The 4666-nt window shown below is 35.2% G+C and overlaps 1 long non-coding RNA gene across 1 annotated transcript; it reads left to right on the top strand.

Annotated features, from left to right (window-relative positions):
• Positions 1–579: 579 nt before the first annotated feature.
• LOC121066178 lies at positions 580–3485 on the top strand. Its single transcript, XR_005817560.1, has 3 exons — positions 580–1492; positions 2466–2772; positions 2882–3485. It is a non-coding gene; the product is annotated as an uncharacterized LOC121066178 (long non-coding RNA).
• Positions 3486–4666: the final 1181 nt, after the last annotated feature.

Genomic DNA, 4666 nt, shown 5'->3' with positions numbered 1-4666 from the left:
TTTTTGAGTGGATTATTCTTCACTTCTAAATCAATGAAAGTATTAATCAGCTTTTCCAACCAAATGAGTTTGAATTCCTTAGTTTCCTGCCCCCTTAAAAGCCATGTTAAAAAAAAGTCCAAGCAGGCTGCTAATTTGGTGATATGAAACTTCATTTTTCCCTAAAGGGAAATGAAAAGGGGTATGAGGGGACAGAACCTTCTCTTTTTGCTCTGTATGTTTAGCCATGTAAAAGGAAAACCTCTTGAGAGCTGGAGTCTATTCTCACAAGCGTATACCTCCTTTTGCCAAAAATACTACTTCATATTGTATTAACAGAGGTCATTAGCTATTCTTTTAACTGTTACAGAGGCTTTTTGGGGGAAACAAAAAAGCAGGAAAAAAGAAGACAGCAGATAACATACTATATGAAGATACAATGAAGATACAAGCTTTCATACATTTTATACAGACAGTGTACATGCATGCATACATATTATATATTCTATAAGCACCTGAATTTAAAAGATCATAGTAGGTCCTTGCTGCTTTGTTTCAGGTTTATTTCAAAAGGGGCATTTGGGGTTAAAACAATTTGGATATGAAATTTGCCATCTAATGTCAAAGCGGAAGTCAAAGAACATTTTGATTTTGAGTACCTTTGGAATACTCAAGGAATAACTTAGTCAATGTCTTCTGAATTAAGGAAAACCTGACATATGCGATCACATATGAAGAACTAAGGGATTTATTTATTAGCTTATTTTCCTCCCATCTAGCATAGGAGAAAAATGGATTACAGCATTTTTAGCTTAGATTCAATAAGCAAGACATGAACACAAACTTTGAAGGAAAACATAGCTAAGGCAATTGAGGCAATGGCAAACAGTATAAAATCAGGGAAAGTTTCTCAGAGGTAGACCTTTCCTGGCAGCTTTTTTCATGACTCTTTTTCTTAATTGGTGTTCACAAGGTGAGAGAGGGACTAGTTGGAGTGAATGACAATATAATCAGAAATGCAAAAGGTACGAACTGACAGTTTAGGCTGGAAATTGGGAAGAGGATTTCAGTTGAATGTAGCAGGTTTCTGGGAATACAGAACAATAACAACAACAGAACAAACAAAAAACAATATATAACAAACAGAAAAACAAAGCAACACACACACACACACACAAAAGCTGAGAAAGAAAACTCAATTCATTTTAAGATAGCTTTTACTTAGGCTGTGAAAGGAATTATATGAAATGGTTGGCTATGATTGCAGAGAATTGCCCTTGGTTACCCAGACAACCTTTCCAGCTCTATTTTGTTAAGACATGACATACTTCAGGTGGGGTTATTGAGCCAGCTACTCACCACTACTTCCCGTGAGGATTATTTCACTCACTTTACCTCAGAAATTCCTCAGTACTGTCTGCATCACTCAAGAGCTTCTGGAGAAGAACTCAGCAAGGAAGCAATGAAATCTACCACAAGATCTGACACCAAGTCAGATCCCTGACTGAATCAGGTACACTGCTCTCATTTGTTCTACTTTTGGTTTGTTAAAGGCCCAGACCCTCACAGAGTTAACTAAGCATGTCTCATGAGCTGCTAAGTTCTCTGAAAACCCACTGACTTCAGTGGAAATTGAAATTGAAGGTAATCTTTTAAAGGTCAAACAAGAGCAATCTTAGTCCTCAGGGTATTGTTTAGTGACCTAAATGCATGCCTTGTTGGGATGGCCAGACTTCCTAACACCCCATATCCAAATCCCTGTAAATTCCACCTGCTCTTTTCATTTTTCTGAGCTATACTGAATTTCCAGATTGTTTTTAAGGTGAAACCTTTCTACTAGGACAAGCAAATGTCATATCTGTCTCTGTAGAAGCTGTAGTTTATCCTGTTTTTTTTTTTTTTTTTCTGACCAAATTTGTTGTTCTTCTATAAGACTCTTTTATTTACTGCTGAGTTACTGCTGTCAAGCCCAAAAGCAAATATGTTTTTATAGAGCTGTCTATGCGCAGTATTTTTTGTGAAAGTTCTTTGGAAACAAGGTGTTGCTGTTGTTGGTATTATTATTAGCCCTTTGGGTTTTGAGACAAATTTTAAACAAAACAAAACAAAACAAAACAAAAAAAAAAAAAAAAACAAAGAAAAGAACAAACAAACAAAAAAAAGGAAAAAGATCATATCCAGCATTCATTTCTCTGCTAAAGAAGTCAGATAAGTAGATACACGGTATATCATACCATAGTGATATGATCATGCCATAACAAGGGGACAAAGAAGAAAATCTGGTTAAAAGACACACAAAGAAGAAGGCATTTGCTAATCAACTTCCCCCTGTGCAGAGGGAAGCAGTGAGGTGCACAGCAGTGGAGGGAAGATGCTGAAGCTCTTTCTGTTCCCAGAGCCTTATATCCCACCTAATGTTTTTACTGCAGAACGTGGGGTCCCTGTTCTTATCATAAGCATGTTCTTAACATTCTTATGTTTTGCAGAACCTGGGATCCCTGAGAAGCAGTCTGGAACATGCATCTGAGGCCTCATTCTCTACCAATGAGTGGAAAGCAGAGCTGGCTGCCTACTGACAAGTGGGGTGAGGAGAAGGATGTCCCTTGGCTCCCTCCGTGGGGGGAATTTTTGCCCAGCTCCCCTGCTGAGACAGGGACAGTGTCCAGGGTTGTCCTAAATTGCAATTCCTAGAGTTAAGTGATCATCTATTTTAAAAGAAGAAAATATCAGTAAGGTACCAGAGCTCCTATTGTGAAGAAAAATCAGAAGACATAAACCCTAAGTATTTAGTAGGTAAGGCAATTTAAAACAAATAAACAAACAAACAAAAAAAACAGAACTACTTTTAAATGACACTTTTTTGTTATTGTTTGTTTGTATGTTTGTTTGTTTGTTTTGAGAGAGAGAGAGATGAAGAAAGAGCGCAGAACTGAGGACAAGAAAGATGGACTTCGTTTCTTTTTTAAAAACAATTGGATTAGCACTCCTGCACTGTGCTCCAGAAGGCTACCTTGTAAAGATGCTTCCTCTTCCATGTTATTGCTTTGTATGTACAGAATAGCACTATAAATTAAAATTTTCTCACCTTTAACAGTCTGTGTAATGCAAAATAAAGGAGATTCTCTTCCTGCCTTGTGTACAGAATCAGAACCAGCTGATTTGATTTTTTCCTTTATGTATCTAGACAAACTTTTTTAAAGGAAAAGTCAAAACCATCATTTTGGCAGTCCCCTAATGTGCATTTAACAATTATCTGATAAGGTATTTTTTCAGTGCTATTAGTTTGTTTGAACACAGTATTTCAAGAGTCCCAGACATTTTTCTCTTTGTTGACTCATTAGCACCAAAATGCCATTTCTAAAGGGCCTTTTACAAAAGCCCAGGAGAAACAGAATTAGTTATCTGCAGACAGTGAAAGAAGATAATTAAGAGGGAATACAGATATGTCAAAGCACTTTTTTTTTTTTTTGGTGCCTGTGATAGATCATAAAAAAAAAAACAATTAGGAATATGGCTAGAAAGAAGGAAATTATTTTGCATAAGAGAAAAAAAAATCAAACTGGCAATATCAAAGCATGTTGAGTTCATCTGTTTTTTGAATATAAGAAGAAAATTGCCATCATTTATTTATCTGTATTTCTTATGAAATATTTCTTAAGGTTTCTTTTAGTCCTTGCTTTAGAAAAATCACTAAAAATATTTTTGGAAGCAGTCAGGTTTATAAGACAAAAAAAAAAAAAAAAAAAAAAAAGAAACCAAGAAAGTAGGCAAAAGAATTCCAGACTTTAGGACCTAGTCCTGTGTAATACACAAGAAATCTTGTAGGATAGCTGAACCCATGATTTTCTTGATTATATAGGTAGACAAGAACAAAATAAATAAGGCTGTCTTACATCTCTCAAGTCCTGTGTGTTGTTTCCAGCCAGCTCCTGAGTGGTGGCCATAGTAAAATATATACAACTGCAATGGAGTGATTTTTATTTTTTAATTTATTTAGTTTGGATTATGTAATATACTCCTGCAAAGAATCCCTCATTTGGTAGTATTTCATATTTGCATGTTTATCTTTGGGGACATTTCCATCAATCTAACAGACCCAACAATACCAATATTTTTAAGGCCAAGGCTTCTGAAGAAAACAAAAGAAAACAAAAAAACATAAAAACCCCCAAACCAAAGCAAAAACACTTCAAAGAAGATGTCCAAAGTCTATTCAGACACCTCATGGGCTTACCAGGGCAACTGCAAATATTTTAGGATAGCAGTGAACCATTTAGTGTCTGTGATATATCACTATTCACCTTTCTTGATGTTACAGGTGAATATAAAATCTGATTAGTTCTTCGGATAAGCTTTATGAAATAAATAAAATGTTATTTGCAGAGCAATGACTCACACTGCATATTAAAGTGACTTCCTCCATTTGTTGCTTGTCTGTGTTTTGTGTTTTTACATTGCAGAAGACAAGGTAATACAGAATATAAAAATAAACATTCCTTGAAACAAACAAATTTTGTTTCTTTTTCCATTCTTGAGTTGTTAAAGGTAGAGTGTCAAGAGACATAATTAAAAAAAAAAAAAAAGAAGAGAAGAAACTAAAAAAAAAAAAAAAAAAAGATTTAATTTGCAATTAATCTTGGCCATGCAGTATACTTGACTGTAAAAACTCTGTGTAGTCCTAGGAGCT

Source organism: Cygnus olor, chromosome 2 (assembly GCF_009769625.2).
Source record: "Cygnus olor isolate bCygOlo1 chromosome 2, bCygOlo1.pri.v2, whole genome shotgun sequence".
Classification (NCBI taxonomy): Eukaryota; Metazoa; Chordata; class Aves; order Anseriformes; family Anatidae; genus Cygnus; species Cygnus olor.
Note: the sequence above shows the minus strand (reverse complement) of the source record. Positions and strands in the feature narration are given on the sequence as shown.